At 39.2% G+C, this 24304-nt stretch overlaps 1 protein-coding gene across 1 annotated transcript in view; it reads right to left on the minus strand.

Moving 5' to 3' along the window:
• Window positions 1-9059, minus strand: part of cdh10a (cadherin 10, type 2a (T2-cadherin)) — a 46755-nt gene extending 37696 nt beyond the window's left edge. The window contains exon 1 of the mRNA XM_017705965.2: window positions 8857-9059. The gene's annotated coding sequence lies outside the window, so the exon portion shown is untranslated. The remainder of the gene's footprint in view (window positions 1-8856) is intronic.
• Between the last annotated feature and the right edge of the window lie 15245 nt (window positions 9060-24304).

The raw sequence follows: 24304 nt of genomic DNA on the forward strand, positions 1-24304 counted from the left end.
AGGTGAGCACATGATTATACTTGTTTAGTCAATCATTCTCAGTCTTCCAACAATTGATCACTTGTACTCCGGCTTTGTTAGAATGAAAAGCTGCAACCCCACACTCAAAAAAATATTTCTGTTTATCAGAAAAATGAAGGAAATATTTTATTTTAATAAATAATACGTCCAAAATTGATTTAATTGAATTGTAGAAGACCTGTTAGATTTTTCCACTAAATCTTATTAGGAGGCAGTGCGCATGTGCAATAGCAACAGGAAACGCATCATCAGGTGGACATGACATGGCTCTTTTTATTGTCAAAGTCTCCAGCCATCCTGTGTTATTCAGAGCTACTGCAGTGAAATTGTGATGCGCGTTGGCTTCACTTGTGTTTTTAATGTTTTTGTCCAGATATTAATGATTCATTTTTGAGAGACACTCTAGACAACACCAGTGAACTGGCTAGTTAGCATCCTTGCTAGGTCTGGTGTCATGGTAACAGCTACAAAAGGCAGATTAAATAAACAATGGCAGTGATTTATTGTGAAGCTGTATTTAAAGTTGTATTCCATTAATATTGAAATCAACAGTCCATGGTTTTTGTGACTGTAGGTGACTTTGACACATTAGCATAGCTTTATGTGGCTGATAGCATTAGCTGCTAACTGGCGTGATGGTCAGCATGAGAGCTGCACCTCAGTAGGAAAGTTGTGCACATAAACATTCGCTTTAATTCGTAGTTCAGTTGGAAGTGAACAGGAATTCTAAAGCAGGGAATTTGATCTCAGCTGAAATCTATAAAGTTCTGTCCATTTCTTTCTCATTAGACTTTAAAGTTTACCTGTGTCTGTAATGCGACTCAGCAAATACTGTTCAATACAGTTTGGATGACAATAAATGTTTGTGAATTTAATTTGTTTTGTGATTTCATGCATTTAAACACTCTAAGCAATTGTGCTGTGAGTGCAGAAAGTGCTGTTAACTGTTTAGAAATATGTAAACGTTATGTAAAAGAATTGCATAAATTCTACAAGCATTTCTGATTTAAACATTATTTCATTCATTCAGGTTTATTGAACATGATTGAGAAAAAAATATAATACCATTTTTTTAGATTGGATTTATGTATCTAAATTGAATGGAAAATTGACATAATTAAAATGCGTAAGTTTTAACTTTTGGGTTTGAATATTTTTGAGGGCACCAGGCCCTGCTGGTAGGATTAGAAACCCATGCCATAGAGGAGCCGTTTCAGGCTCCTTATTGAACCTTTGAGTGGGTACATTTTAAAAAAGCTCAGTTGAAACCATTCCTAATGGAACTAAAAGTTGTTCTTTAAGAATGGAGGTATTGATCCACAGCTCAACTTAATTTTTGATAAAAAAAACAGGATAATCTGTTATGTGAAAGTGAGATTGTTAACCAGTTGCATTTTGTATTAGGCTACACTTGCAATAATGGTGTGCTTATGTGTTGCACTGTGGCAGGAGAACCATTTCACCCTTATGTAACTGAGTTGATGTGAGTTGAAGTCGCTGCCTTCATGACTTCAGGATCACTAGTGATACAGTGTCATTCTAAAAGACTGCTATGCGGTTAGAAATAAAGGTTCTGTGCAGGTGCAGATTTCGTTCAACAAGGCACAAATAATGCAAATGTTACCTCAAAGGTACAAGAGCGGTTTTAAGGTCCAGTTGTGAACCTTAAATAAGTTTTCCCAGGCAAAAAATACATAATGTTTCATAACTTAATATTTAAAACAGAACAATAAAAATAAAAAGACTGGAGGTGAGATGGGGTGTGTGGAGACAATAACAACAAGAAAATATAATATCAATGGATTATGGTACAATTATGTTCCTTGACTAAAGGTACTGAGATGTAGCCTTTAGTGCCTATATATATATATATATATATATATATATATATATATACACCTCTATATATATATATATATATATATATATATATATATACACACTACTAAATTTCTTTCAGGATCAATAAAGTATCTATCTATCTATCTATCTATCTATCTATCTATCTATCTATCTATCTATCTAATGAGAATTAAAATGAGCTTTTTAGTATCGGTTTCCTTTACCATCCATCATTGCTGAAATGTGTCAAGCTTAAACATCTGTAGCCTCTTAAACTCTTTGGAACCACCGGTGGTTCCAAAATGTACTTTGCCATGTTCTTCATAACTAAGCTACATTCAAAAAGTGTCGTATGAGGCTGTAACGGTATTTTTCCCAATCAAATAGACTGTGATGTCATTTTAAACTCTTATAATAAAAGAAGCTGAATTCACAATTTTAACTTTCTACTGAAAGTCGACCCGTTTTTCCACAAATCTGCACTATAAACTACAAACAGATGGCATCTCTTCCGTGATCTGCTCTGTAAAAATGATTTTTAATAAATCAATACGAAGAGCGTCAGAGATTTTTGGCTTTCGGCAGTAAATTGTAAGCACATAACATGTGTTGATCATAAAACATTTTCTGTTCATTTGAGTGGGGCCTTTACAAAATAAATGCACGAATAAATAATAAATAAATAAATAAATAATAGCATTTAGAACTGCAATATTAAAACATACAGTAACTGAGTAATTTGCCTTATGATTGGGTCATTCAATGTAAATTCATATGTCGTTTGCATCCTGTGATGAATCTCGCGTTGCCATTTGTGCATTCCTTCCCTCTCAAACTCTCGTTTTTCAACATTTCATTCAAAAGCTTTCATAACACTTGATTGAATCAAAGTCTGACTGACATATGGAGCAAATAAAGTTGCTGAAACACATCTTTCTCATCAGCTTATCAACTGTCTTTGAGGAACATAAGTAACACGCTGTATTAATAAATGATCACTAATTTCTGAATAATTTCTCAAAAAGACTCAGAAAAAAGAAAAAGAGAGAAAAAAAAGAGTGTGATCCTTTATTTGTTTGAATTCTGGAGACAAATTAGGAAAGCAAGAGTTCTCGTTTCTACGCTGAGAGACTGATGAAAGATTTCTAAGAAGCAGATAAAAGAGGAGGATGAGTTAAAATCTTATGTAAATATTATCCAGCTAAGCTTCGGTTAAGTCAACGAATGAGACGATGTTTCTCAGCAGCGAAATTTCCGAAATAGCCTCACTCTAAGACGTAGACTTAACCTCTTTCTGCAGGCTGTCTAGAGGCTGTTCCCCTGGCAAAATGGAAATCGACTCATATTTTTAATTGACATAGAAGTAGAAAATTTGTTATTAGATCAACTACACAAAAACGACAATGAAGGCACAAGTAGAACTTTTTAGAAGAGGGTTCTATATAGCAACAAGCCTGACATCGTAACAGTAGACGACCCTTTTTGATGATAAATAGAACCCTTTTCAAAATGTTATATATAAAACCATGTACACCATGTTCTCCATCAGTATATCATGATGCATCTCGGAAAGGGTTCTTTGAAAGTCCATGACTCGATACAGAATCATTTTATGAAAGAACCCTAAAAGAGCCATCACGTTCAAGTTTGTAATAATCGATTTTTTTTGGTGCTACATAGACCCTTTTCACAAAGAGTCTATATACAACCATCTACAGTCTTAAAAAGGATGGCTCTTTGATGGTTCTTTAGTAAAGAAAATGGTTCTATATAGAACCAAGAACACTAAAGCAGTCCTGAGACCAAAAAAATGGCGGTTTTATATAGAATTTTTAAAAAAAGGTTCTATATAGAACCTCAAAGTGCTCCACTAAGCCAAAGAACACTATTTTGGTACTACATACATCCCTTTTTGCTATGAGTGTACAGAATGTTCTCCATCAATCTGAAGAAACCTTTCAGGGTTCCTTGGTTTGTAACAATAGAAGAACCCTTTTTGGTGCTATATAGAACCCTTTTCAAACAGGGTTCTATATAGACCCATCTGCAGCGCATTCTACATCAGTCTGAAGAAACGATGCAAAGAGACCTTTAATCATGCATAGGGTTCTTTCAAGACAGTAGTGTGTCCTGCTATGATGTATGGTTTGGAGACTGTGGCTCTGTCTAAAAGTCAGGAGGGTGAGCTGGAGGTGGCGGAGATGAAGATGCTGAGATTTTCATTGGGAGTGACAAGGATGGACAAGATTAGAAATGAGCAGATCAGAGGGACAGTGAAGGTGGAGCAGTTTGGAGATAAAGCCAGAGAGGCCAGGTTGAGATGGTTTGGACATGTGTTGAGGAGGAATAGTGGATATATTGGGCAAAGAATGTTGGAGATGGAGCTGACGGGTAGAATGAGAAGAAGTAGACCTCAGAGAAGGTTTATGGATGTAGTGAAGGTGGACATGGAGATGGTTGGTGTAAAAGTAGAGGAGGCAGTGGATAGGGCAAGACGGAGGCAGATGATCCGCTGTGGTGACCCCTAAAGGGAGCAGCCGAAAGAAGAAGAAGAAGAAGGTTTTATGCAGAACTATTTTCTTTTTACGAAAGAACCCTTAAAGAACCTTGTGAGAGTGTACTGTTAAGAAGTTTTTATCATGTCTAGAGCAAAGCAGATGTGATTCAACGGAGATCATATTTAGAACATTTCTTTTGTTTAGGATGTAATAACACAACAATGATCAGGACTTGGTCAGGAGTGGTCAGGACTGTTGACAATATAATGAGGATGTCATCCACTTGCCCAAGACTGTTACTATCAATAACTGCCTAATATGAGCAGAAATAAAGGGAAAATATACTTAAAACATAACTCACGTCAATGCTCTAGTAATATTTATCGGATTTGACCACACCGCACCTAACCGCGTTTGATGTAAGTCAGGAAGCAGACAGCGATTGCAGAGCTGAGCGACTCCATGGTGAAATTTATTGCAACGGAACTCCTTTGATATCAAATAAAAATTTCATTTAACAGTCTCCTGACATGCAGCCTGTTCCATTCAAGATGAAGCCTGTGGCGTTGCCCCATAGAACATGTATTGATTCAGGTGTCAGGACTATTAAAAAGGGCACTGATTACGCCCGCGAGTTTTCTCAAGCTAAATCCACGGCCTGCTATTGTAGCCAAGTTTTTTCTTTTACTTTTCCATAAACGGCCTCATCCTCTCGCAGAGCTATTGACATCGCTCCCCTCATGCAAAACCCTTGTGGGAGTCAACCACTAACAATGAGTAATCCAAGAAAACAAGCGCTGCAACTCAATAAAGCCATACGACAAATCTTATTCACTGAGCAATAGGACACCCCCCGCCCCCCCCTTCCCCGGTGTCAAATCTGTTTTCGCTTACTAGTTTTTCATCTGCGGATTAAGCCGCCAAAAGCGAAGCTCAGGTGCATAAATGCACTAGAGTGTGCGCAAAGCCTCTCATATAAATCAAATCGATACAGTTGACTTTGATTATGTGGAGCAGCGTGTCTGGGGCTGGATTCAAATCCCCCTTTCACTCTAGAAAAACAGCAGCGCAGCTTTCCTGCCTGATGCGGTAATTGCCTTCGGCCGAACGGCCTGCCACTGTGTTTGTTGCTCCAGCTTTAGACGGGGCGTCTCAGCATGACAGGCCATGTGCATTTCTTTCAGCTAACAGGGACTTACACCACTCAGCTCTTTTTTTTTACCTTTTTATTTATTTGTTTTTGTTTTTTGTTTTTTTTTCACCCAGCAGGTTCTTTTTTTTATTTCTTATTTTTTGTGTTTTATTTATTTATTTATTTATTTTTTTGTGTGTTTCCTCATGCATTGCAGAGCGAAAGCTTCAAAACAAGAACGGACCTAAGACAGGGCCCTGAAGCACTCCACATCTAAGCGTATCTGCTCCGAGGTGAGATTCAGCCTCCTCTCCAATCACAAAATGGCACTTTCCTCTAAAAACAGCATTAGCCAACTTGCCCACAGGGTCTGAGCTTTCTGCAGAGGCCGATAGAAGTTTCACGTTTGAGTTCTTTTTTTTTTTATATCGCGTTACATAGCAACCATTGCTGTTATTGCAAACTAGTGTCTCAACACATTTGTCACAATGCTACTTCGCCCCCACCACCTGTTTCAAAACACTGAGCACAAATGAACATCCAGCTAGGCCCAAAGGAACAATAACTGTGGTTTTGTGTCTTTTTTTTTCCCAACTCGCAAAGATTTCCAATAGCACTGGAAGTTCGGAATGCGACTGTCTCGGTTAAAATGAAGGATGAAATAATAAAGCCTCAGAAATTAGGCTGGAATTGCTTTTGTAATTGAAAGAGCCTGGCAGTCACCTAATGGCTTTCTACAGAGTGAAAATGCTTTAAATGTCTGCTTGTATAAATATCCTTCAAAAATGCGTAATACGGCTCAGCACCGTCGATTCCGCTGTTAATCTCTTTTTGGCCTCAGGCTTGTGTGAAACCAACTCCCTTTTGTAACAATTAAACCTCTTTGATTATTATTATGATTGAGTGTTCTAATTAGGGCTATAGTTTAAACCCTTTCCATGAATGCCATTAGCATAGTGGATATTAATCCTGCATGCGTGTTGCATAATAAGCAGAGTAGTCACATTTGAAAGCTTCTGAAGTGATAAACCAACAGAGAGTGATCCGCATCATCTAACCCATCAGTTCTTGATTTACTGGGCTTCACCGGCTGCAAGTGTATAAGCAGTTTTTGGTCTGAGGGTAAAGCGTAGCATGACATCATATCTGAGGCATCTCAAATAGTAATTTGTTAATGGTACATGATATAAAGGTTGAATCGTGTGTGGTATTTCTGACACTTAACTGCTTTTACATGTCAAAACTCACTCGTCTCTAGGTTGCGGTTGCCTTGTGTAAAAGCGGCCACTTGGTGGAGCCCAAGAGCTTTTCCTATCCGCTCTCTCCCTCCCTACCTGGATTGCCCATCTCTCCATCTCTCACACTGGACACTTTTCACAGCTGCTGCCTCCTCTGTAATATTAATGCCATGTCTTCTTTGTTTTGAAACTTTGATACAGATCAAATCTGCTGCATGTTGATTGCCCGCCTGGAGGACCAGGCTTTGATATGGCCAGGTTCATAGAATCAAGGCGATCATTTGAGGCATGCGTTATTAGGCCCAGCATTTTCTCTTGATTTCTCTTGGCTGCTGGGATTTAATGAATCCAGCAAGTTCTGGTAGGCCCTCTTTTTTGCCAAGGAGGTCTTGTCTCGTTAAATAAATTATATATGGAGTCCAAATCAGGGATTAGGGAACCGCTGGGGTGTTCAATATTCAAGGGTTGACACAGAAAACCCTTGTTAGCTGCTCCATGATTACTCTGTGGTCTTGCGTTCATGGACCCGGAGCGAAATTACCCTCACCCTCACCCTTTTGGGGAGAATCCTTGAGTATAATGAATCAGTCAGGTCTCTGAGGCTGCATAGGTGATTATTTTCCACCCATGCGCTATCTTCTTTTAAAATGTATGAATTGGACGCTTATCAGGCAGAGAAACAGGCAGAGATGTGTACCACCGCCGGAGCTCTGGATGGGAGGACATTAATATCATTGCATTGCTCTCGAAAGAAATAAATTGATTGTCTCTGACTTTTATCTCATTATGAGACAAATTGCATTCACTGCCAACCTCCTCTTCATAACAGAGAGTCAGGCGGAGAGGGGAGGGGAGCCAAAGAGGGAGAGAGAGAGAGAGAGGGAGAGAGAGAGAGAGACAATGCTATCCAGAATCGAAGTGCAAGTGACTTTGTCTCATGCTCCATCTCTGCGTTGAAAGGCAATTATACATGTGACACCGGCTGGGAGGAAATGTGCACTTTAATTTGGACGAAACAGTCGTGCCATTATGCGCCGGGGCTCAGATGTATAAATCACATGGCGGCATCCGCAGCCGACTTGCAGCTTGGCAGCTCGCAGGCAGCCACGGCCAGAACATCTCGCAGTGCAACGAAACATCAAATAGCATAAACCGGGCCCAAAGTAACTGGGGTAGATTTACACAAGGGATGTCAGAGTGAGGCCATTTAACAGAATGTAGCTTGCAAAGGGAAACAAATTGAATATACACAAGCCACTAAAAGCCTCTCTGGAACCTCATTGGGAGCAACTCCCACTTATTTACTTATTTATTTGAACTTTTTACTTGGATTCCATTCTCAAATAGGAAAGAGTTGCTAAAAAGCCAACTCTATCTCTATGTCTCTCTCTCTCTCTCTCTCTCTCTCTCTCTCTCTCCTGGAGACGAACACTCAGAAACATTTAGAGAGATGCTGTCTACAACTGCAGGTTCACTGTCAACAGCTTTGCATGTGCGTATGTCCCGAGTTAAAACCCTGGGCTGAGTCTCATTGAGGGAGACAGAGAGAGAGAGAGCGAGAGAGAGGGAAGCAGTGACTGACTCATCAAAGCAGTCCCCCTAGCCTAATATCCTAGGCGGAAAACATCAAACAGCTTTTTGCGCACACCTCGCAAAACACACTTTTAAGAATCAACACCTGAAGGAGATCAAACCGCCGCACAAAACGCAGCAGCACTGTCGAATACGGCGCCTCTGAGCAACTTAATTGCTGATTCAATCCAAATCGGGCCCAGCTTTAATAGAAAACAGTATTTTTGTATGTATTTACTCCCTGCAAATTGCCATAGGTACCGGGTTAGTGAGCAGTCAAACACATTTGTACATAGTATTGCATTAGATAACTGTGGTTAGCAGTTTAATAAAAGTTTGGTGTTCATTATTAAATACCGAGCACAAGAATCTGCCAGTCGCCGTGATGAGCACCATCATCATTACCCAGAGAGCAAGAAGACATGCTAATGTACTTTGCTCAGTTTGAACTCTACAAAGGCATATCCAAAAAAAAAAACTGACACACTGCAGGTCTGTTAGTAGCTCTGCCCGAATCGCACAGCTGAATGCAGTAAGAGTGTGAGCTTCTTACCTTAGAAGAAGCTTCCCTCGCTCTTTTGAGTGCATGTCATTCTCATTGAAGTGCGACACTGGCTCCTGTTTTTTGCCTCTTGGCAGCGCTCAGATTCCAAGACTGGCTACAGTTGTGTGAGGCTCCAGCTGCATGCCTCCCTCTCTCTCTACCTCCCTCGCTCCCTCTCTCTCGCTCACTCTCTCTCTCGCTCGCTCACTCTCCCTCCCTCTCTCCAAGCTCTATCCTCCTCTCTTGCTTTTGCTAGACAAGGATGCAGTTTGCAGAGGGGGGCGCTTTCTGATTGGCTGCCATTCATAAAGGCTGTGATGGGGAAGGCAGAGGAGGAGATGAGGGGGAAGACGAGCGGTGTTGGCAGCTGAATGAGGCATTCAAACCAGGACAGTGGGTTTAGGCAGCGGGCATGATGACTTACACCCACACACCCACACACACACACACACAATTTTAGAGTAAATATATTTGGGCTTACCTTCTTGTTATTCCAAATTAGTAGTATTTTACTCTTTTATCAGTTTAATATCTAGAGCATGGTACTAACTTCATTGTAATTGTATTGTTTGTAATTAATTGCCTCAGAAAACGTACCCAGTGTATGTCTGTGTGTGTGTGTGTGTGTGTATATATATATATATATAATATATGTGTGTGTGTGTGTGTGTGTGTAATTTTTATTTTTAAACACTTTAAAATGCCATTTGTCCTCTAAATAATACAAAATATACACAGAGAGATCTCATTACGTATCTATCCATCTTTCTCTTTTCTTGTAGTTGTACTGGTAGGGCTAGCTTTTAATATTTGATATTGAAATTTTAATATTTAATAATCCGTGTTTTACTGGTACTTTTCTAAACTGCTTTGTCTTTTTTAAGCCACAAAACTGTGATGTTTTCATTTACAGTCCCTTCAGTTCCAAGTGTAAAACAATTAAGTGTGAGGTACAAACTACTAACTGTAAACTGTACTATAAATAAATAAGTTCTAGAGATTAACTGTGTTACAAACAGTGAGGTGAAGTGTTATTATCTTTTCATGCTACATTACAAAAATATGCAAATGAAGTTTGATGAGCCTCACGTGGTTTGTACTTGTCTATTACATAGAAGTGAAAATAGGTTGTGAAAAATGCGACGATTCGTATTGTCCTTTTAAGTTTTTACTATTTATCTCACAAAACCACTACGGTGTTGTCATTTTACACACAACTTTCCCAGTAAATTGATGCGCCAGCATGTTTGTACTGACCACTGTGGTATTCTAGCTTGTAACATTGAAGGTGGGATGCAAGTGCAAGTTGATTTATTCAAATCAGATTTAGCCCAATACAAAAACTGAGGAGCAGAAGTTTTTGATGAAATAAAACTTAAGAAAAGAAAGAAAGGCAACAGGGTGGAATTCACAATGAAACAAACCCAGGGGTATAAATACACTGAGGGGAAACAAGAAACACCTGGGACAAATGAGAGGGCGGAGCTACAGGCAGGTGGAGCAGATAATAAGGGGGCAGGACCAGGGAGGAGGCAGAGAATAAAAAGAACAAAAGCACATGGCTAGAACAGGGGAAGAAACAGACACACTCTGGAACAAGGAGGCAACGCAGGCTTGGCCGCACAGGCTGGGCCGAGAGCAAAGTAGCCTTTGTCTCCTTACCAGGGAACAACAACTGAAGCCAATGGAGCAGATGGTAACTCTCCTGAAGTCGGAACTCATTCTCCTTAATACGTTCTTGCAAACTCCCTGCTTCACCGTTTGGTCTGGAATTGGTTTTTAGAAAAGTCCATAATGAAGCAAAACCTAACAAGATCAAAGAAAATAAGCAACAGGGTGACATTCACAATGCAAGTCAAGGAGACTGAACAAGCACAGAGGTAAAAACACACTGAGGGGAAACAAGAAACACCTGGGACAAATGAAAGGGCGGAGCTACACACAGGTGGAGCGCCAACAACAAAAGCACATGGCTACAACAGAGGGGTACGAAATAGACGCACTCTGGAACAAGGAAGAAACTGTGACACACCTAAACAGATGATATTTTATCTGTCCTTTATCAGTTTATTATCTAAAACATTTTAGTCTTTTCAATGTCCATATATTTAATAATGTTACTACGATTAATTACAAGGCATTTTGGAATTTGTACCTCTCATTTACATGGTAAATACCTAGAACTTACTGGTCCTGTGTTACCGAATGCATTTCATCAGCAGAGGTATTTAGATGGACCAGATATTGTTTACATGTGGAAATGAAAAAAAATTATAGAGAAAAAAAAACTGAATACTGGCTTTTGAACTGTGTACTGATAACAAGCTGAGTGGTCTTTAGTCCAGAGGATTTTCCACGATTTCCAAAAATAATTTTAAATGTTGATTCTTTGGAACGACTGGACATTTTTCCACTCCGTCTCAGTCCATTTTAAATGAGCTCAGGCTCAGAGAAGGTGGCAGCATTTCTGGATCCTGTTTATATGTGGTTTCTTCTTTGCATTTAAGAGTTTAAGTTGTGGATGCAGCACTGAACCGTTTTTATAGGCAGTAGTTTTCAGAAGTGTTTCCACTACAGAATCATGTCTGTTTTTAATGCAGTGCTGTCTGAGGGCCCAAAAATCACCACCAGCAAATACTGGTTTTTGGCCTTATCCCTTACATATAGAGATTTCTCCAGATTTTCTGAATATTTTAATGATATTATGGATGGTAAATGATGAAAAGCAAAAGTCTTATGCTGAGAAACATTATTCTTTTATTGTTGCACTAGTTGCCTGTGTAGTCTTTCACTGAGTGGTGAACCCCTCCTCATTATTTCTGAAAGGCTCAGCCTCTCTGAGATGCTTTTTTTATACCCATCATGTTACAGACCTGTTGCCAATTAAACACCAGGTGTATTTCACAATTATTTCACAAATTGATTAGCCTTTTCTTGCCCCTACCTACATTTTTTTTTTTGAATGTGTTGATGACATCAAATTAAAAAACTATCATATTTCTCGGTTTCAACATTTGATATGATGTCTTTGAAGCTTCAACCTAAAATAAAGGGTTTAAATGATTTGCACATCATTGCATGTTGTTTTTATCTACATTTTTCAGTGTCCAAAACTTTTTTGGAAATGAGGTTGTAAAATAAAGAGTTAGTTGAACTGTCTTTGGGCTTTAGCTACAAGTCAGCTGCAAAGGCTCAGGAGAACTGCCACATTAAAAAAAAATTAAAAATCACCAACACACTACTTACTAAACATATTATTACATCTGTTAGAGGGTTTTTAAGCATTATATTTCACATAAAATATTTTCTGCTCTTTTTTATTATTTAATGTTGCATATATTTGCCTCAGTCCTCAATCAAATGAAAAATCAATGACCGTAAAATAACTGCCACGGCCCTATTTGTGCAGCAGTAGAAATGACCTTGGTCTTTTCTGTTTCACAGATGTGTTTTCTTGGTTTTTCAGGAAATGGAATTCTATTAAAATGCTTTTAAATGGCAGTATGCTTAACCAGTTATCAATGAACAGTGCTACGAGCATCACCTTTGATGACCACTGGGGCCTGTTTTATTCAAATTTCTTTCAAGCCGTGGTGTGAACAATGGTGCTCACCTGTCCTTGATGACAATTTGGAACCTTTGCTTTTAATTTTGAGAGCTACTACAAACTGTAAAGCAGTATCCTTCATTACTGAGCTGCTGGCCATTGGAAAACATTGGAAAACAACTTCAGTATTCTGGTGCCATAGATTTCCTCAAGACTGCCTCAAGAGAGTTCATCAGTATTCTGCAGCTCCATCTCCAGGCTTGAGGACCACCTTACACTTTTGGTTTCATTGTTTTCCATGTTCTTTACAGCTGTTTACAAGCCAATTGAAGTGATTCAATTGTTGTTGTTGTTGTTGTTGTTGTTGTTGTTGTTGTTGTTGTTCACACCGTTCCCAACAATATAGTCCTACTAGTTTGCAATGGAATTTAAATCTAGTGATTGTAGCATGTCTTCAGTTTCCTCTGACCAACCCCTCAGTTAAGTTAAGTGATACTTTTTTAATCCCACAAACGGGGAAATTCCACCTCTGCGTTTAACCCATCCGTGAAGTGAAACACCACATACACACTAGTGAATACACACACACAATAGGGGGCAGTGAGCACACTTGCCCGGAGCGGTGGGCAGCCCTGTCCACGGCGCCCGGGGAGCAGTTGGGGGTTAGGTGTCTTGCTCAAGGACACCTCAGTCATGTGCTGTCGGCACTGGGGATCGAACCGGCACAGGGCCAGTTCCCTAACCTCCAGCTCACGACTGCCCCACTTGACAAGCACCGTGCCTTCCAGTATCTTCCATTGTAATCTTCCATCAGTATCTTCAGTGCTGTTCATCTTTTTTGATAAATTCCTTCAAACACCTCAACAACAATTAATAAAAGTCAGTATATGACATTTGTGCATCTGAGCAATTCTGCTTGGACTGCCAGGGTAAGTCCAAGGATATATTCGTGAGTAATTGATGGTCAAAACTGACAGAATACTCAAACCCTCAGCAGTGAACGCTGTCATATCTACACCATGTCAAAATATTTTAAAATGTTAGCTGTTAGCTACTACGAGTTCACGGTAATTATTAAAGAAAAAAAATAAGAGCAAAACAATATATTTCACCAGTAAAACCTTCTCCAACTGGCTGTGGACACCTAAAAGCATGCATGTGTGTAGGTGTATAAGTATTTCTGCTTAGATCATGGCAAGACAGTTCTGTGGATATTCTTTTCCTCACATACTCAGGAAGAAGTTGCCTGTGATAACAGAGATGGCCCACTGGGTCAGATTGTAGTCTGAATAGTAAGCCAAGGGGCAAAGCAAAGAAAGTCCTGTCAGCTTGGCTTTGTTGGTACTGACTGTAGAAAACTACCATTACTGTCATCTTATCCAAAGCTGGAACAGCCCCGATTTAGTGCTGTCCCTCTGAGCAATGAAAAGTCAAACTGCAGCAAGTATTGTCTATTGTGTAGATCAGTGTTCAGCATGTATGAATATATGAATATGAATATATATATATATATATATATATATATATATATATATTACAAAAGCATCCTTAACAAATATTTATGTTTAAATATTTATAAATATTATAAATTATAAAAGGTGTGCTCACCTTTTTCATGAACAGCTTTCTTTAGAGCCTCAAAACTGAAGCTTTCCTATTAGTTGCTAAACAGTTGCTAAATTAGCATAGTGAATTTAAGTAGTCCTTTGCCTATATTTAATTAATATTTAATTAATTAATTAAAATCATGTTATGGTATTGGCCATGACAAAACAACACTTCCCATTTGTGTGCCATTTTTCCAAGTCTCAAAGCTGATAGAGTAGCATTAGCTAGAAAACAGTTGCCTGGTTGTTATAATTCATCTTACAAAATCGAATCCATATTTTAAATCAATCCAAGTCGTGGACCCTAAAACATTTCTATGAGAAAGTGACGCATTCTGTGGTAAATGATGTCATTATAAGCCTTTGTAACGGGGAGCGAGGAGGCGGACGCACACGCTGAGATAAGCGAGATTTATTATGGGCAAATCCAGGGTCGTAGTCAAGACGGTCCAGAGTCAAAGAGCCAATACGGACAGATCGGGGGACAGACACGACAAACTATAAACAGACTCAAGCAAGCAAACAAACATAGACCAATACATTCATACAAAGACTGGCAAACACAGGGCTTAAACACACGGGACAATGAGGGACAGGTGAACACATTCAAGGGCAGAGTAACAAAACCAAAACAAACGCACATGGAGTGGGAGGAGCCATTCGTGACAGCCTTAAGGCTGAAGATTTAGCATAGCAAGAAAACAGTCCCGAACTTCGCATGGATACCTACAGAAATTAGTTGACATCTTAAATAAAAACAAATCACAAAACACAAAGCTTAGAAAGTAACATGATGATCTATGCATGGTGTTTCTGTAAGTCTCGAGGCTGAAGCTTTTGCATTGGGTAGAAAATACTATGTGGAATATTTAGTAGTGAGGAAATTTCACAACTGGACCTGGACACAGGTGGCGTCCGATCACGGTACCACGCTGGCATTCACTGAGCTCCTGAGAGCGACCCATTCTTTCACTAATGTCTGTAGAAGCAGTCTGCAGGCCTAGGGGCTCGGCTTTACACACCTGAGGCCATGGAAGTGACTGGAGCACCTGAATTCTGTGATTGGATGGGATACTTTGTAAGCCCACTTTTACCCTGTTCTTAAGTGGTCAGGACCCCCATGGACCCTCACAGAGCAGCTACTATTTGGGTGCTGGATCATTCAGTTTCCGTCAATATCAAATGAAATCAGTTTTATTGCATGCTATCCTTATAAACATAAAAATCTAATTAAAGTGCTATGTCTAAAAACGTCTGGGGAATATCACAGACCTTTACAATCTTCCATAATGTGATGTTAAAGGGACCAAATATCATAATTTGTAATGTTATTTGTCGTGTTCTGCAGGTCAGTATTGCTGTATGTTGGGCTTTTTGCTAGCATACACATGGAAGGAATATGAATGAATTCCAAAAACCTGTTACCCTTTACATTGTGTGTAAATTCCATGATGAATGGACTAAAACACGACCAGAAATGACCTGGAAAAAAATTCTGGTTCCATTGACTTTCATTAAAATGAATGTATTTGTTTTTCCTTCTCCTGTAAAGTTACCATTTTGGAGATGTGATGTTTTCCACAGTGATAAAGGATAATGTACCACTGCTGTTAGTTATGTGGCTTCCTTCTGGGGCATTGGGCAAGAAAGCATTTCAAACAGCTCGTCCTAAAGCATCTTCCCGAAAATCCATTAATGGCTATTAGACGAAATATCCACGGATTCTAGACTGACTGCGGCTGTTCCCACTGTAAAAATCTAATGAAGTAATGAAATGATCATCACGCCGTGGTGGTCTGAGTAGCGTCTGTCTGGATAGTTGGTTCTAAAACAAATTTTCTGGTCTGCGTGTTTCAACATCGCTAATCACAACGAGTTTGTTAATTGCTCTGCAGTTGCAATTGCTCCGAGCTGCAGCTGGCGGTCCACACATGAAATTTTAATGTTTCAAAATCTCCATCTAAGCTAAAAAAATTGCATAAAGTACCCATGATGCCCTGAAAATAAGCACAGACTTAGGAAGGAGGAGGAGAGCTTGGGCCAAAGACAGAGGAGAGCAAGCAAAAGGATTCACCCTGCTTCTTTGGAAACAGCCAAGGCCTGAATGGCACATACTGCTTTTTATTGGAGCTCCACTTTGATGAGATATATGAGAGGGATCAAAGACCAGAGCCATGGGAATGTCCTAAGGCACAGATGCTGGGCGGAGTTCTAGAGCCAGATGGATACATAAGTCATTCTAATATGAAAAGAATAAACAGATAAATAAATAATGAGGCAAGACATGGTTAGTGTTTCACCTAAGGCTAAAAACATCCCCTGTGAATTTTGCCTAAATGTCAGCTTCTCCAGAGTTCCTTTGATTCCTAAACAACCAACATGCCACCGAGATTTTAGAATGCATGCCTCTGTTCAGCGCCAGCATCGTCTCTTTCCCTGCGCTTGAAGGATGAAAATTGACAAGGCATGTACTGTATACTAATTGCAAGTAATTTCCTTTTCACTTCCTATATATTGAAGCCGACAGCAAGCAAAGCCCTGTTGAAATAATCCTCCATTTGAACGAATGTGCTGTGATGTGTCAGTCTTGTTTTTTTTTTGTTTTTTTTTTGGTTTTTGTTTTTTTTTTTCCTGGCGGAGGGTCTTTTAACTTGCTCATTGCTGATGTAAGTGTCGTCGTATTGGAAATGGCATCAAGCGATGGCAGCAGGTAAAGGCTGAATGAAATGTTAATGGATTCAAATTCCTGACTCCATGGCTGAGCGCCACTTGAGACTTATCAAAGTGCAAACGTCAGCTGTAATAATGACAGAATGCAACAGTCAACAGAGGTTAGAGAGATGAAGACATGCACAGCACGATGGAGAATCATATCAAAGCAAAGTGGAAAAAATACCTACTGCATGCACTATAATGATGTTAGAACTTTGCAGAACTCACCATGTTGGTATTGGATCCAGCTATATAAATGTATGTTTTATTTATATATATATATATATATATATATATATATATATATATATATATATATATATATATAACATAATTTGAAAATACATGTTGGCGTTCACATTGTATGTAAATTTAATGATGAATGGACCAAAAGAAATGACCAAAAATCATTTATGGTGATTTTCAATTTTGGTTGGAAACAAACCCAACACAAAACAAAATCCAGTCCAGTCGGAATTTTATAGTTGATAGTTCCCATTACTTATGTCTTCAGGAGCTGAACTGAAGGCCTAACATGAGATAACAATCACATTTTCAATTCCAATGAGTGGACCCACAGATGTTCCTCTAGGCCTTCAAAAAGTCTTTCGTGGTTGTCTGATCAATGCATTGCAGCTCATTAGAAAAGGAAAGCAGTAGTGGCAGCTGAATGCTGTCAAACAGCTATAAGGTAAAATATTGTGTGCATATGTATTTTGGATATGCACTCACTGGCCACTTTATTAGGTAAAGTGAACACCTGTTCAGTTGCTTGTTAACACAAATAGCTAATCAGCCAATCACATGGCTGCAGCTCAATGCATTTAGGCATGTAGAGGTGGTCAAGACAACTTGCTGAAGTGCAGACCGAGCATCAGAACGGGGAAGACAGGTGATTTAAGTGGCTTTGAACGTGGCGTGGTTGTTGGTGCCAGACAGGCTGGTCTGAGTATTTCAGAAACTGCTGATCTGCTGGGATTTTCACGCACAACCATCTCTGGGGTTTACAGAGAAAAACGTCCGAAAAAGAGGAAATATCCAGTGAGCGGTCAGTTGTGTGGACGAAAATGCCTTGTGGATGTGAGAGGTCAGAGGAGAATGGGCAGACTGGTTCCACATGATAGAAAGGCAACAGGAACTCAAATAACCAACCAGAATCTCTGAGGAACGTTTCCAACACCTTGTTGAAAGTGTGCCATGAAGAATTAAAGCAGGTCTGAAGGCAAAAGGGGTCCAACCTTTTACTAAAGTGGCTGGTCAGTGTATGTTTATAGCTTTTTCACAAGCTTCAAAAGATCAAATTCAGTTTACAACAGCGAAACGGTGTAAGTCAATAGTAAATCACCATTAATTTTAAATAACAGACCACTAGAATCCCATTGGTGGGCTAGATAATATTAATATTATCATTATCATCTTAGTTTTTTTGACATTTAAGGCCCAAACTTAGCAGTCATCAGAGCATTTCTATTCATTTACAAATAATTAAGAATTTAATTAATCATTTTGAAGTACATCATTCTTTTGCTTTACAACTGTCATTCACTGTAGCCTACATTGCTATCTACCATGCGTCTTTTGCAACCATTTTATGTAATAACTTTATGTAACGCAGTTTTTGGGAGCATTGAACATTCCTAATGCCACAACTTAAACGATTCTGACTAGGATAATTATTTGTGTGCTTAAAGAGAGTTATCAGCATTGTGTTGATTGTTATAGAGGCAGGCTCAGTATAAGTAGGGTTGGGCAATATGGTAACATTCTATTATAGACACCGAATTAAGATATATCTTTTCTGAGCACATCAAAATTATTGTCATGGAGCAGTTGTGGGCTGGAGGTTAGGGAACCGGCCTTATGACCAGAAGGTCGCTAGTTGTTCCCCAGAGATGATAGTACATGACTGAGGTGACCTTGAGCAAGGCACCTAACCCCCAACTGCTCCCCGGGCACTGCGGATAGGGCTGCTCAGTGCTCCAGGCCAGTGTCCTCACTGCCCCCTAGTGTGTGTGCTCACTAGTGTGCATGTGGTGGCTGTGGAGCATTAGAACTAAATTCCTTGAAATTATGGGGCTGCTTATCCAACAATAGCACCTGACCTCTCTAGCCCCAAATGCACTAAATCATCCACAGCGATATTCCAAAATCCAGTGTAAAGCTATCACAGAAGATGTGATCCTAGGGGCTGTTATTGCAGCAAAGGAGGACAAACTCCCTATTAATACCTTTGATATCAGAGGAAAAACTATGACAAACTTTAGGACATGTGAGGTTTATATTTCATTCAGTGACAGGCTATTGAAACGCCTATATTCTTTGGACCATGATAAAGAGGGACACACAGTGTCATTGATGCAAAGCACCACTTTAAAACTATTACTGTGCCCCTTGTGGAGAATCTTCAACTTGCTCAACGTGAGTGAGTGAGTGAGTGAGTGAGTGAGTGAGTGAGTGAGTGAGTGAGTGAGTGAGTGAGTGACTAAGTGAATGACTGAGTGAATAAGTGATACAAGCCAGGTCAAAGAGGTGTTTTGCATCTTAAAAGGTCAGACCATGGCAGAGAAAGGCCTACATTCCCAGTTGAAACACATTCAGAGAAGAAGCCCACAACCCATGTAGACTCTTGATTGGCCACGATGTCACATAGCAGCAACAAAAACCGGGACTCTACCATCCCTTCTTGCCAACGGGAACACGGCCAATTGTGTCCTCAGGGAAACCCTGCCAAATGGCACAGCTGGCACAAATCTCCAAGTTAAAGGCTACACCTCTGCAATGCTAGAGTAAGCAGAGCCTTTAAGGCCTGGACAGTGATTTTGTTCCTTTAGCCATGCCAATATAGCCTAAATACTGTTGAGTGCTACTGTCCCTGGATCTATGTGACTCAAATTTTCTTTTTCTTTAAAGCCTTATATAACTCAAAATATAACAAGTTATTATATAAATAGTTATGGATTTGCTTTGCATTGTCTATTTTGTACATTTGAAGAGGTTCAACAGTATTTACTTCCTGCTGAGACACTCATTATTCACTTTATTTGAAATATTCACCTGTACTTCCACTTTTGCACAGCCATGTTTTATGTTGTTTTCTTAAGATGGTCCATTGAACAAACATTAAAACATGTAGAAGTGGGTTCTCTGTAATTCATGGGAATTATAGATTTGTGTACTGTGCAATTACAGACTGGAGTTCATTTAAGTGTTAATCCTTTAATCCCATTCATCTTTAGTCATTTTCTGATCACAGATCAATGCTGAACAGATGTTATTATAGCAGTGGACCATCAGATGGGCTGCAGGGGAAGGGGTTTCTAATAAAGTGGCCAGTTATTGCAGCAGAGATATTATCATGATTTCCCTCCTTTCAACATCAAGAACAATGTTCTTTTCTAAAAGTAAGTTTAGAGAGAAGATGTCAGTTTTCCATGTTTTTGGAGCGAAACTGCTTAAGGCCAGAGTCGCTTCTGAATTTATGTACAAAACATTTTTCTGTGATTCAGCAACATTTTAGCAGCACTGATGCTAACTGGCTGTTTGTCATTTAAGACGCTGCAAAGTGTGAGATACGGGAGGCACCAGAGGCGAGGGTGAAATCAGGACAGGTGTCGCTCCGTGGATTATCTTGGGAACTTTTTATCACACTCCCAAACAAAGCAAAGATTTTATATTCTGATTCCAACCCCATCAGACTGACTGTCCACTGTCAATGTCTGAAATGCATGCTAATGCTCTTACCTCTAAAACTTTATACTATTTTTTTTTCTCTAAAACTTTTCTACTTTTTACCTCCAAAACTCATACTCAACAACTTTTACTCCCACCATAAACTCCATAAACTTCGGCATTAAAAAAGCAGCTCTTGTGATTTATGGACCAAGTGCAAAGGCCAACAAGTGGTCACTGCTCTCTTTTGCATCACTGCATGTGCACTTGGGGAATACTGTGAGGAGAGTATTATAACGAAGCATCTACTCTGATTTACCAAGGCTGAGAGCAATACTGACTGTGCACTGTTGAATGACTATAAAAAGCTTACTATTTTTGGCACTAACATGACTGAAACAGTGGAGTAGTGGAATTGTGCTCTCTGGAGTAATAAAGCTTCAACCAACACCTTTGAGACGAGTGGGAGTGGCATTCCGTAATTCAGTAGCTGACCTCACTAACGCTCTTGCTGATTAACACAATCAAATCCTCACATTAGTTTGAAGCCTTCATAGAAGAGTAGAGGATGTTGCTGCAACAAAAGAGGATTTAATAATACCCTTCATTTCAGAAGAAACGCTGGACAAGCAGGTGCCTGCAAACGTTTGGACATACAGTGTCCATGCAGCACAGATTTGGATTTTATATTGTAATAGGACATAAAATTTCATTGATGCACTCATCAAATCATCAAATCAAATTTATTTGTATAGCACTTTTTACAACAGAGGTTGTCACAAAGCAGCTTCACAGACTTCCGGACAAGCCAGGGGTGACAGTGGCAAGGAAAAACTCCCTCAGAACTGAGGAAGAAACGTTGGGAGGAACCAGGCTCTCCAGGGGGTACCCATCCTCCTCTGGTCAAACTACCTACAACCCCGATTCCAATGAAGTTGGGATGTTGTGTAAAACATAAATAAAAACAGAATACAATGATTTGCAAATCCTTTTCAACCTATATTCAATTGAATACACTACAAAGACAAGATATTTAATGTTCAAATGGATAAATTTGATTGTTTTTTGCAAATATTCACTCATTTTCAATTTGATGCCTGCAACACGTTCCAAAGAAGTTGGGACAGGGGCATGTTTACCACTGTGTTACATCACCTTTCCTTTTAACAACACTCAATAAGTGTTTGGGAACTGAGGACACGAATTGTTGAAGCTTTGTAGGTGGAATTCTTTCCCATTCTTGCTTGATGTACAACTTCAGTAGCTCAGCAGTCCGGGGTCTCCGTTGTCGTATTTTGTGCTTCATAATGCGCCACACATTTTCAATGGGAGACAGGTCTGGACTGCAGGCAGGCCAGTCTAGTACCTGCACTCTTGTACTATGAAGCCACGCTGTTGTAACACGTGCAGAATGTGGCTTGGCATCGTCTTGCTGAAATAAGCAGGACGTCCCTGAAAAAGACGTCGCTTGGATGGCAGCAGATGTTGCTCCAAAACCTGTATGTACCTTTCAGCATTAATAGTGCCTTCACAGATGTGCAGGTTACCCATGCCATGGGCACTAACACACCCCCAGACCATCCGTTACAGAATGATGTCGGTTTTTAATGCAGTGCCGCCTGAGGGATCGAAGGTCACGGGCATTCAATGTTGGTTTTCTGCCTTGCTGCTTACTTGCAGAGATTTCTCCAGATTCTCTGAATCTTTTGATGATATTATGGACTGAAGGTGATGAAATCCCTAAATTCCTTGCAGTTGCACGTTGAGAAACGTTGTTCTTAAACTGTTGGACTATTTGCTCACGCAGTTGTTCACAAAGTGGTGAACCTCGCCCGTCCTCGCTTGTGAACGACTGAGCCTTTCAGGGATGCTCCCTTTATACCCAATCATGACACTCACCTGTTTCCAATTAACCTGTTCACCTGTGGAATGTTCCAAACAGGTGTTTTTTGAGCATTCCTCAACTTTCCCAGTCTTTTGTTGCCCCTGTCCCAACTTCTTTAGAATGTGTTGCAGGCATCAAATTCAAAATGAGTGAATATTTACAAAAAACAATAAAGTTTATCTGTTTGAACATTAAATATCTTGTCTTTGTAGTGTATTGAATTGAATATAGGTTGAAAAGGATTTGCAAATCATCGTATTCTGTTTTTATTTATGTTTTACACAACGTCCCAACTTCATTGGAATTGGGGTGGTAAATCTAACGTGTGACTACAGTAGTGTGTAGGCCCGGTTACATTTTGGGTAATACTAACAGAGTCTAGAATTGAAGTAAATGCCTTTTTAGTGGGTCATCTGCTTTCTAAAAGTGAATATTAAAATCTCCTACAATTATTACTTTATCATTGCACACAGCCAGGTTTGCAGCGAAATCAATAAATTATTTTAAAAATTCAGCGTAGGGCCCCGGTGGTCTGTAGATGTTAAATAATGAAAACGCGTTCTTTTTTGTGACCAGATTTGTAATGTGAATGGAAAGGAACCTCAAAGGAAGTGAAAGTGTCACATTCTTTCTGACTAATATCGAGAGTATTTTGGTAAAGTACACATACTCCACCTCCCTTGCCTGATAATCTTGGCCTATGTGCATAATTATAGCCTACAGGGGCGGCTTTATTTAAATATTCATCTGGTCTAACTCATTTCAGTGAGACAGAAAATGTCAAATTTATGATCGCTTATAATTTAATTTACAACGACTGCTTTTGGTTTAGTGACCTTATATTGAGTAGTCCAAATTTTAGATCTAAGGTGATAGTGCTATCATCTGAATACAGATATATATTGATTAGGTGCATTTATTTGTGTGCCAAAAGCGCCCCCTTGTGGTGTGTCTTCAACTTACTCAATGTGAGTGAGTGACTGATACAAGCCAGGTCTGTGAGGTCCTTCACTTCCCCATATTCTAATTCCCCGTACTGATTCACCAAGGTTTATAGTAAATACTGTGTGCTGAAGAATGACTGTGGAAAAACCTCAAATTTTTGGCACTACAATAGCTGTCATTGTGCCCAGAGATAAAATGGAGTTTTCAAACAGATTAAACTAAAATTATATTAAAATATATTTTATATCAAACTATATTTTCTAACACTATCAAAGTGCAGGTATTGCTTAAAATGTTACGTTTTATGAAAAGAAAATCCTGAACAGCACACATTGAGGCTCCTTGGGTCTACAATTCTTGCTTTACTAAAGCATCTTGTTTGTTATTCTTATGTGCTCTGGCATCTAAAACCTCTCTATACGTGGCAGGAATATGACAGCCATTCTTTGATATACTGCATCTAAACTGCATTAAGCATCTAAAATTCAGTTCATCCCACCAGTGGTATATTAACATTTTGCCAAGCAGAAAGTCAAATCTTTGTCATTTTTTATTTTCTGAAATTTCGGACATATTACCCTATAATATTTTAATTTTCTCTTGTCTTTTTTTCCCTCAAAACTGTGAAAATAATCGCAAACTTTCCCAGCAAGTATTCCCTTGTTTTAAAGTGGATATATTATATATATTTAATTTAGGGGATAATGTGGTATAATGAGCCACTTATTATAATTCATGATTTTACATCAAAACAAATGTATGTTTACCTCAGAAAAGAGTTTCTTTGTTTGGGGTTGTTGTGCAGCCATAGAAATTAAAATGTTATAATCACTTGCTATAGTTTTATAAAGGTTACACATCAAAATAAATTGGTCCTTTGGACACCCTCAGGCCAAGAGAAATTGAGTACAGTAATGGGGGGTGGGGGTGGGCACGAGTTAAAAAAGTTGCCTATATACGACTGCATTTCCAAAAAAGTTGTGACGCTGTGAAAAATGTAAATAGAAACAACGTGGAAACCCTATATTTAATTGAACATGATTGAAGACAACAAATCAAATGTCACAACTGAGAAATTTTTATATTTTTTGA

This window comes from Pygocentrus nattereri, chromosome 19 (genome assembly GCF_015220715.1).
Source record: "Pygocentrus nattereri isolate fPygNat1 chromosome 19, fPygNat1.pri, whole genome shotgun sequence".
NCBI classification, from domain to species: Eukaryota; Metazoa; Chordata; class Actinopteri; order Characiformes; family Serrasalmidae; genus Pygocentrus; species Pygocentrus nattereri.